The following is an 11648-nucleotide window of genomic DNA, read 5'->3' on the forward strand; positions in this document are numbered from 1 at the left end:
TGGTCAATCCATCTAATGTGCACATCTTTGGGTTATGGGGGTGAAACCCATGCAGACCATGGGGAGAATGTGCAAACTCCACATGGACAGTGACCTGGAGTCGGGATCGAACTTTGTCCTCGGTGCCGTGATGCAGAAGTGCTAACCACTGTGCGGCCCCTTATTTCTAACTAACATTTTTTAACATAAATTTAGTGTACCCAATTATTTTTTTACAATTAAGGGGCAATTTAGCGTGGCCAATCCACCTAATCTGCACATCTTTAGGTTGTGAGGGTGAAACCTACGCACACGGGGAGAATGTGCAAACTCTACACGACACTGGGCCGGGGTCGATCCCGGGTCCTCTGCTCCGTAGGCAGCAGTGCTAACCACTGCACCACCATGCCGCACATAACTAACATTTCTAACTATAACTTGTGCAGAAATTCCAACAAACAATTTCATTCTATCTCAACCACTTTGCATCGTGAATGTCCTTTTTTAGGCTGCAATGACAAATGATTGTGAGACAGAACCAGAGATCCAAAAACAAAATAAATTTTAAAATTATTTCCAAGGCTAAAACAGTATATTTTGTTCGTCGAAACAGCTCCTACATCATTACGAGTTTATGCATTGTAACTGGACAACTTTTTATTAATCACTGAGGAGAATACGTCACATTGCAAAAAAAAAAACCTGCTCTTAAATGAATGAGTCATTTATAGTCAGAGTGGGACTGCATAATCTGAACAATTATCTGTTGTGCAGGATGTAATTATTGTCCCTCAATGCATTCAATGAACTGAGATTTTCTCCTGTGTGTTTTTCTTTAACTGAACGTGATTATATTTGGCTGCAGGATTCTTGTCGCTATTGATTATCTCCCCTTGATCCTTGCCCTCGGTGTCTGCACCTGCCTTTTCCCCATCCTTGATCTCTGACCTTCAGTGTCTCCCTCTGGCATTTGTTTTCCGGATTCACACTGTCCTCATTATCTGGCTCCGACCTCATTTGTTCTTTCCTGATATAGGGCCAGCCCTCATCAATGCTGCAGCGGCAGACAATATCAGTCTGATGCAAGTAGCCAGACGAGCAGACTGCAGTGTCCACAGTACACAGACCTAGTGTTTTAAATATCAGCCTGTGTCATTTACTGCTGTGGCAAGCCCTGAAAATTACATTTTTATTAAACAACCAGAGCATGTCAGAGGTCATTCCCTCTGCTCTCCTGTGGCTTAGAAATTGTAGCCAGTGAGTGAGTCAGTGAGCCATCCAATAACATTTTGTATTTCCTTATGCCTTCTCATGTAGGAGAAGTGCTTATAAATCAGAAAGATCCCAGGTTTGATGGTTGGCAGGGTGCTGAAATGGCTGATCTCAGCCAGGATGCAATAGGGACAATACAATTGTTTTATTTGTCCTGCACTGCTCCAGTTCTGGTCTTTCTGATATTCATCCCTCCATCGTTGACCATGCCTTCAACTGTCTCAGCTTTAAACTCTGGAATTCCCTCCCTGAACCCCTCTGCCTCTCGACCTCCTTTAAGAATCCCCTACTAACTGGCCCTGGGTCACTGTCCATGTGGGGTTTGCACAATCTCCCCATGCCTGTGTGGGTTTCACCCCCACAACCCAAAGATGTGCAGGTTAGGTGGATTGGCCACGCTAAATTGCCCCTTAATTGGAAAAATGAATTGGGTACTCTAAAATTAAAAAAAAACTATTCAATGACCCGGCCTCCACTGCTCTCTGGGGTAGACCCTCTGAGAGAGAAAACATTCGTCTCATCTCCATCTTAAACGGGAGATCCTTTATTTTTAAACTTTGTCCCCTAGTTATAGTCACTCCCAGAAGGTAAATCATCCTTTCAATCCAGCCTGACAATTTCTCTCAGGATCTTGCATGTTTCAATCAGATCACCTATCAATCTTCTAATCTCCAATGGACAAGGCCCTGCCTGTCCAATCTTTCCCCATAACGCCCTCATCCCAGATATCATTCTGGTCAACCTCTGTTTAGCACAGGGCTAAATCGCTGGCTTTGAAAGCAGACCATGGCAGGCCAGCAGCCCGGTTCAATTCCCGTACCAGCCTCCCCGTACAGGTGCCGGAATGTGGCGACTAGGGGCTCTTCACAGTAACTTCATTTGAAGCCTACTTGTGACAATAAGCGATTTTCATTTCTTGAACTGCTTCTGACACATTTACATCCTTTCTTAAATAAGGAGATTAAATCTCTGCACTACCTCTAGATGTGGTCTCACCAATGCCCTGGACAAGTGTGGCAAAACATTCCTACTTGTATATTCCATTCTCCCTGCAATAAACAAGAGCCTTCCATTTACCTTCCTAAATCACTTGCATGCTAGCTTTCTGTGTTTTTGTACCAGGACACCCAGATTCCTTTGTATCTTAGAGTTAATCAGCCTTTCTCCATTTAAACACTATGCTGCTTTTCAATTCTCTCTGCCCAAGTGGACAAGTTCACATTTTCCCTTGGTACTGCTGCCATGAAGTGCCTGGGAATGTTTTACTGAACCAACTGAAGAATTTTATCAAGCCTCTCACCAAAGTGCTTCATGTTACTTTGAGTGCACGGATATGCAATAATCGACATGCAAGATAATACAAACACAAAAAGAATGACTGACCAGCTAATTTGTTTTTGGTGGAGTTGGCCGAGAGGAATATCGGCTAATTTTTTAAAAATGGTACGTCATTGCAGTGTTAACGTAAGCCTACTTGTGACAATAAAGATTATTATTATAAACCCTGAGCATCCATGTGAAACGTGGGGACAGTTACATTGAACATTAGCTTAATGTCTCATCTGAAGGACAGCATCTCTAACAATGCCGCACTGACTCTTCAATGTACTATACTGGAATGTGATGTGCCTAAGTCCTTGCTGTAGCTTAAGGCTATGATCTTCTGACTCTTTGAGGTGAATATTACCAGCTGAGTCACCCTGGCTCATTACATAAGCAATAAGCCTTTGGCAGGATTTACTATCAGCAGAATTCTTAGTGCAATATTTACAATGGAAGGCATTTTGAAGCGTGAAGAATTCCAAATTAATTTTGATTAAAAAAGAAGCAGCACTTGTGAAATTTGCATCGGGCTTGAAGCTATGGGCCCAATCTGGCTGCAGGCCATCACCAGACCTACAAATCCAATTTTCAAACGGCACAATGATAAACTAGGAAGATTAGTTATTGAGACATGCTGTTGAAGTTTTTTGTCTTGCACTGACCAGGACAGTGCAGGAATGCCAAATGTCAAAGGGAGCAAGAATTTATGCTGCATGAGGAAAGGGTGCTGATTGGTTGGCAAGTCAGCTCTGATTGGTTGAACCATGCCATGGAGAAGACACTGGGGAGCTATTGTTTCCCATGCGTTTGTTTAATTCGAAAATGATGCAATGACTGAATTTGTTCTTTTGCCTGCAGAGGACAAACCCTATAGGATGTTTGGGGAGGCTTAGCTATGAGGTTAGAAAAATAGAGGGTTTTGAACTGAGTAAATTTTAAAATCTTGTAGCTAGCCATTAATTTAGTTAATTATATTTTAATTGACTTTCTAGTATGTTTTACTGTAATAAAAGGGTATTATGTTTAAAATGACCACAAAAGAGTCTTGGACATCCTTCACTGGGCTTCACATCCTTCCTCTCACTATACAAATTGCAAAGATACAGTTAAGAATGAGCATTCCGGGGCAGCATGGTGGCGCAATGTGTTAGCACAGCTGCCTCACGGCACCAAGGTCCCAGGTTTGATCCCAGCTCTGGGCCATTGTCCGTGTGGAGTTTGCACATTCTCCCCGTGTTTGCGTGGGTTTCGCCCCCACAACCCAAAAATGTGCAGGGTAGGTGGATTGGCCACGCTAAATTGCCCCTTAATTGAAAAAAATGAATTGATTACTCATAAGCAATCATGTCCGTCCTGTAATGTGGCTACAGGAACAGTACACAAAATCCCAGCTGTGGCCGAAGCAGCATTTTAACAGTCCCAACATTAAACCCTGCATTTTAATGGATTGTCCTGGCTAACATTTGACCCTTACCCAATATCATTAAACCACACCACATGGACTGCAGTGCTTCGAGAAGGCAGCTCACCGCCACAAGGAGGGATGGGCAACAAATGCTGGCCTCGCCAGCGAAGCCTACATCCCGTAAAAATTAATTTAAGGAAAAGATTGACCTGTAACTTTCTCAGAGTGGCAATCTCCATTGGATTGTCTCTCTCGACGGACTTACCTTCACTGGGATTCCTCACTCAGGTTGGGGGCGACAGGAGCAGTAAAGCCAAACACCAGCGTGGAGTAACTGGGGTGCAGAAAGATTAGAAATTCCCCCCTTTTATGGCGCCAGGAAGGGGGGGGGGGGGAGGTTGGACTGGAGGGGGTTTCAGACCAGAGGGGGCAGGTTGAACCGGATGGGGGTTGTAAGACCAGAGCAGAGGGTTGGGTTGGATTGGACTGGAGGGGGTTGGTTGGACCGGCGGGGGGGGCGGGGGGACTGGGCCAGCCGGATTGTTGTTGGAGCGGGGGGGGGTGGTTAGGGGGGGACCAGAGGGTGGGGCTTTGGACCGGAAGGGGGGATGACTGGACCAGAGGGGAGGGGGAGAATGATTGGGCCAGGGTGGTTGGACTGGAGACGGTAGCGGGTCCTCATTGGTCTCAGTTTGGGAAGAGGGGGTTCTGTCCGAGAGAGGGGAGGGTTCGGACCACATTGGACTGGAGGAGGGGTCAGTCTGGAAGAGTGGAGGCTGAATCAGAGGGGCAGCGGTCAGTCTGGGAGAGGTGTGGGGGTAGTCTGGGCGGCAGGGTCGGATTGGAGATGGGGGTTCCGTCGAGGTGAGGGATTCCATCGGGGGAGGATTGAACTGGAGGGGGTGGTCAGTCTGGTAGCAAGGGAGGAACTGAAGGGGGTGTCAATCCGGGATGAGGGGAGGGGTGTCAGTCGAGGATGGGGGGTGGTTGGACAGTGTCGCACCAGGAAGGGGGAGTCAGACTGGGTGGCACAGGAAGAGGGACATCGGACTGATGGTTCCGGAGGGAGGGGTGGGGCAGGTTGCGCTGGGGGGGGGGGTGTCTCCACAATTATGGGCCGTTATCTTGCCATTGGTCTCAGTGCTGATTGTCGGACATTGTTGTGCAGAAATTGGCTGTCACGTTTCCTACTTATTTTTACAGTGCAGAAGGAGGCCATTTGGCCCATTGTGTGTGCACCGACTCTCCGAAAGAGCCCCCACCCAGGGTCACTCCCCACCACAACCCCACCTAAACTGCACACCCCTGGACACTAAGGGGCAATTTAGCATGGCCAATGTAACTACCCTGCATATCTTTGGACTGTGGGAGGAAACCAGAGCACCCGGAGGAAACCCACGCACACACGGGGAGAGCGTGGAAACACCACACAGTCACTCAAGCCTGAAATTTAACCCAGGTCCCTATGTTTCCCACATTACAGCAGTGACTCCACCCAAAATAACTTCACGGGCCGGTAAACTATTTAGCAAACCCTGAGTCTGTGAAAGGTGCTGTATTTTGTTCTTCCCATCAAGGTTTAGAATTCGTTCCTCTTTGTCTCTTTCTTCACTTCTTTTCATACCCAATAGGTTGCAGACAGAGCTGTCCAGTTGCCTCCTTGGTAAATATTTTACCTTGGGATTCACTAAACAAAGCAACATTTGAGATTGCACTGAGATACAGCCCAAAACCAGGCCATTTAGCCAAACAGGTCCATATCGGGCTTCCAACCATGATTAAATACATTATTGGAGCTTTCATCACATTACTTGCCCCTATGCTCCAACCATTAGTTGGCCAACACACCAACATCCTTGTGACGCAATGCCTTCCTTCGCCAGTTCCTACTCATTTGGCGATTGGGCGTTGTTTGACTGTTGGCCAAACAGCCATTTTCCTCATTTTCAATATTTTTTTTATCTGGCAACTATGCCATTTGTCTCACTAACTCCTTATGATAACAAGATCAACACTCTTAACCGTTCTCTGGGGAAAGGAGTTTCTCCTGAATTTGCTACTGGATTAATTAGTGACCATCTCATATTTATAGTTCTGGGGTTGGGGCAGTGGTTGGCACGGCTGCCTCAGGGCGCTGACGACCTGGGTTCGATCACGGCCCCGGGTCACTGTCCGTGTGGAGTTTGCACATTCTCCCCGTGTCTGCGTGGGTCTCACCCCCACAACCCGAAGATGTGCGGGGTCGGTGGATTGGCCCGGCTAAAATTGCCCCTGAATGGTGAAAAAAATAATTGGGTACTCTAAATTTATTTTTAAAACAATAGCTCTGTGGTGGGATTCTCCACCCCGCCAGCCCCGTTTTCCGGCACGCCCCCCGCCAGCAGCGGGATTCTCCGTTCCCGCAGCCGGCCAATGGGGTTTTCCATTGTGACCACCCCCACGTCGCCGAGAAACCCTCAGGCGTGAGTGGCTGCGAGTGAAGCAGAGGATCCCGCCGACAGAACGTCCCGCCGCTGGTCCTGCCCACAGGTCACCTACCCTTTCATTCCACTTTCATTATCTTAAAGGCCTCTATCAGTCTTCTCCTCTCTAGAAAAGAGCCTCAGCCTATTCAATCTTTCATGAATGAAAATGAAATGAAAATCGCTTATTGTCACAAGTAGGCTTCAAATGAAGTTACTGTGAAAAGACCCTAGTCGCCACATTCCGGCACCTGTTTGGGGAGGCTGGTACAGGAATTGAACCATGCTGCTGGCCTGCTTGGTCTACTTGGAAAGCCAGCGATTTAGCCCAATGTGCTAAACCAGCCCCTATGATATTTTTTTGGATACATTTAGAGTACCCAATTCTTTTTTTCCAATTAAGGGGCAATTTAGCGTGGCCAATCCACCTACCCTGCACATCTTTGGGTTGTGGGGGTGAGACCCACACAGACACAGGGAGAACTTTCAGATATATATAAACTCTCAGTTTGGGCATTATTTCAGTACATTTTTTCTGTACCTTCTCCACTGTTACATTGGCTTTGGTGTCCTTATGGCTTGGAAAGCGGAAGTTTGTTGGGCAATTCCTGTTTCTGATTAATATCTGGTGAATGGACAGAAAGGTGGTTGCGGGTGGATAAACTTGCTGCACAGTCCCCACGTTTAGACGTGCCGCCAACATTCATTGTCAAGGTTCGATTACAGAAGGGTTGCACAGTGATGGAAGGTGTCATTGCTAGTGGCACTTGCTCAACAATAAACTGCTCACTGATGTTCAGTTTGGGGTTTGCCAGGACCACGCAGCTCCTGATCTTATTACAGCCTTGGTCTAAGCATGGACAAAAGCGCTGAACTCAGGAAGTGAGGTGAAAGTGACAGCCCTTGACATCAAGGCAGCTTTGTGACATGGTGTGGCAAAAAGGAGCCCTCACAAAACTGCAGCCAATGGCAATTGGGGGGAAACTCTCCACTGGTCGCCTCACAGCGCCAGAGGCCTGGGTTCAATTCTGGCCTTGGTGACTGTGTGGAGTTTGTAGCTTCTCCCCATGTCTGCCTGGGTTTCCGCCGGGTTCTCCGATTTTCTCCCACAGTCCAAAGATGCATGGGTTAGGTGGATTGACCATGATAAATTGCCACTTAGTGTCCAGGGATGTGTAGGTTGGGTTACGGGACAGGGCAGAGGGACGGTGCAGACTTCTGCACTGTAGGGATTCTATGATTCTATGGTTGGAGTCATACTTAGCAGAAATTAAGATGGTTATGGTTATTGGAGGTTATCTCAGGCCCAGAATTTTCAGGAGCTCCCCAGGGTAGTCTTCTTGGTCCAACCATATTCAGTTATTTTAGCATTGACCTTCAGGTGGTGCAGTGGTTAGCACTGCTGCCTCATGGTGCCGAGGACCCGGGTTCGTTCCCGGCCCCTGTCCATGTGGAGTTTGCACATTATCCCTGTGTCTAACCCAAAAAGATGTGCAGGGTAGGTGAATTGGCCATGCTAAATTGCTCCTCAATTGGAAAAGTATAATTGGGGACTCTAAATTTATTTTAAAAAATAAAATCCATGACCTTCCTTCCATCTAAAGGTCCGATGTAGGGTGCTCATTGATGATTGTACAATGTTCAACACCATTCCTTACTCCTCAGATACTGAAGCAGTCCATGTCCACTTTGGGGTTTGGGCTATCAAGTGGTAAGGTACATTTGTGCCACACAAGTGTCAGGCAATGACCATCTCCAACAAGAGAGAATCCAACCATTTCCCCTTGATATTCAATGGCATTGCCATTGCTTAATCCCCAACTATCAATGGGTTACCATTGAAAAGGAATTTAACTGGTTCAGCTATATAATTAATGTGGCTATAAGAACAGGTCTGAGGCTGGGAATTCTGTGGTGAGTAACTGATTTCCTGAATCTCCAAAGCCTGCCCACCATCTCCAAAACACAAGTCAGGAATGTGATGGAATACTCTCCATTTGACTGGATGAGCGCAGCTCCAACAACACTCAAGAAGCTCGACACCATCCAGGACCAATGCAACCCACTTGATTGGCACCCTATCCCCAAACTTAAGCACTCACCTCCTCCACCATTGATTCACAACTGCAGCATCTACAAGGTGTACTGCAGCAACTCATCAAGGCTCCTTCAGCAGCACCTTCCAAATCCACAACCACCTAGAAGAACAGGGACAGCATGTCCATGGGAACACCACCACCTGCAAGTTCCCCTCCAAGCCACGCGCTATCCTGACTAGGAAATATATCGCCGTTCTTTAACTGTCACTGGGTCAAAATCCTAGAACTCCCTTTCTAACTGCACTGTTTGTGTACCTACACCACATAGACTGCTAAGGTCCAAGAAAATGCTTCACCACCACCGCCTCAAGAGCAATTAAGGATGGGCAACAATTGCTGGCCTAGCCAGCGATGCGCCCATCCCGTGAAACAATTTTAAAAGACCCAAAGAATCAGGCCACCATCACAAGTCAGCACATTAAAGGGTGAAAGGACTGTAAACAAATAGGAATTCAGCAGAACTGATCAGGTTTGAAGGCATTTGACAATATTTGCAGCAGTCTTAGTCAGTGGCTCTCTAGTCTTGATTAAATGTTTGGGCCTTGCTGTCTCAGCACTTAGCACTTGACTCATTTATATTTATCACCACGTGTACTCTGGCCAAACAAGAATCATTACTGACGTGTACTCTCTTGTCAATCTCAAGGATTTGTTTTGCTACAAACACAAGATCACGTGATTGAATCTGTATACTTTTCAAACTGTTCATGGCAGTGAATTGTCTTCTTAGTTATGACAAATCTTGGAGCAATTTACATATGTGACAAATTCATCCAACTGCAGCCTAACTTTTATTTTGTTCTGAAATATACCGAGATGAGCAGATGAAAGTATCATTATCAGATTCCAGAAACTACAGGCGATGCATATCCTTCCCAAGCCATTGCCGATTGTGGCTCCAGATGTCTGTGGCATAAGCTCTGGGACTCACCCCGCCCCCTAACAAAGAAACGTTGCACTTCTACCTCTCCTTTAAGATGCTCCTTAAAACCTGCCTCTCTGGCCAAACATTTGGACGACTGTTCCAATATTTCCTTACGTGGCACGGTGGCAAATTCTTTTTGATGATGGGCCTTGGGACGTTTTACTGCAAATGTTGCGCACAATAAGGGCGGGATTCTTCGGCCGCACGCGCCTGGCAACCAGAAATTCCCGCCCAAGGTCAACGGACATTTACATGGTTCCCGTCCCATCCATGGGATCTTGTGGTGGGCGCGGCCGAAGAATCCAGCCCAAAATGTAAGCCGTCATTCTGCCATACAACCTTAGTAAAAGAAAAAGAAGAATGCCCAAGATCCCAAAACGTCAGAGGTGAGGAGGCACTTCATTGAGCCAAAAAAAATCCCCTCTCATATCCCTGGTCATCCAATTGTTGTCCCAATAACATCCAACTGTTGCCTAAATATTTGCAGGGGTTTTTGCCTCCACTGCCCTGTCTGGAAACCCCTTCCATGTGCTGATCACTCTTTATAGGAACATATCAACAGGAATAATCCATTCGGCCCCTCTAGCCTGCCACTCAATGGATCATGGCTGATCTTTATCCTAACTCCACCCACCCATCCTGGAGATGCATTGGGTTTCCTGACAGTAGACTTAAATTTTCCCTTTGCAGACTCCCACTGTTGAATAGCAGTTTTACCTTTGCTGCGCCGTTTATTAACTTATCGACCTATTTGATACTCATCTCAGTTGTATCCTTTCAAGGTTGAAGAGCTCAGGGTTTCCTGGTTTCTTTCATAACTAAGAGGTGATCTCATTGAAACATAAACAATTTTTTTTTTTTTAATAGATGTTTTTTATTGGGTTTTTGAACAAAGTATATTTATCGTTATGTACACAGGATAAGAAACATATATATATATATATATACATTCATTATATAGAAGAGAGGGGCACAGCCAAACATACCAAAGAGAAGAAAATAGTAAATAGTAAAACAAAATGTACAATAAAAAGGAATAAAATAGGATAACTGGTAGAAACATAAACAAATTCTTAGATAACTTGATGGGGTAGAAGTTGAGATTCTGATTGCCCTGGCTGAGGAAACTAGAACTGGGGGTCATAGTCTCAGCGTAAGGAATAGGCCATTTAGGATTTCTCATAGAATTCCTACAGTGCAGAAGGGGGCCATTAGGCCCGTCGTACCTCTGTAAGAGCACCCTACCTAAGCCCACTCCCCTCGTAATCCCACCTAACCTGCACATCTTTGGGCTGTTGGGAGGACACAGGGAGATAAATGATAACCCTACACCGTCACCCAAGGTCAGAATTGAACCTGGGTCCCTGGCGCTGTGAGGCAGCAGTGCTAACCACTGTGCCGATTGAAATGAGGAAAAGTCTCTTCACTCAGAGGGTTAAAATTCTCCACCCCAGGTGATTGTGGAGTTCAGTCATTGGGTATATTCAAGACTGAGGTCGTTGGATTTCTGTTTACGAAGGAAATCAAGGGATAGGGCAGGAATGTGGAGCTGATGTTCAGGATAGCGAAGCAAGCTTGAGGGACTGTATGGCCTACTCCGGTTTCTATTTTCCACATTCTGACATGTGACAATGGCTCAGTTGATAGCACTCTTGTTTCTGCACCAGAGAGCTATGGATTAAATTCCCACTCTGAAAATAGTAGGGAGGAAATATGCATTGTTGGAGAGGTGCACACAGTGAGATATGGTATTTGAAAATAATTAATCATATATGAAGTTCTCTATGTTATTTTTTAAAACGTCACATGGGGCGGCGCAGTGGTTAGCACTGCTGCCTCACAGTGCCGAGGTCCCAGGTTCGATCCCGGCTCTGGGTCACTCTCCGTGTGGAGCTTGCACATTCTCCCCGTGTTTGCGTGGGTTTTGCCCACACAACCCAAAAATGCGCAGGCTAGGTGGATTGGCCACGCTAAATTGCCCCTTAATTGGAAAAAATGAATTGGGTACTCGGAACTTTAAAAAAAGACGGCTCAGGGTGCTTAATAAATACAAATCTTTCCAATGAACCACACATTTTTATTATATTACATAGAACATTGTCACTTGCTGTTTCTAAACAGTCCACATGAATGTCTCATTGTCAGTTCTATTGTGGATATGGTTCACAAAACAGGACCGAATG

Source organism: Scyliorhinus torazame, chromosome 21, assembly GCF_047496885.1.
Source record: "Scyliorhinus torazame isolate Kashiwa2021f chromosome 21, sScyTor2.1, whole genome shotgun sequence".
NCBI lineage: Eukaryota > Metazoa > Chordata > Chondrichthyes > Carcharhiniformes > Scyliorhinidae > Scyliorhinus > Scyliorhinus torazame.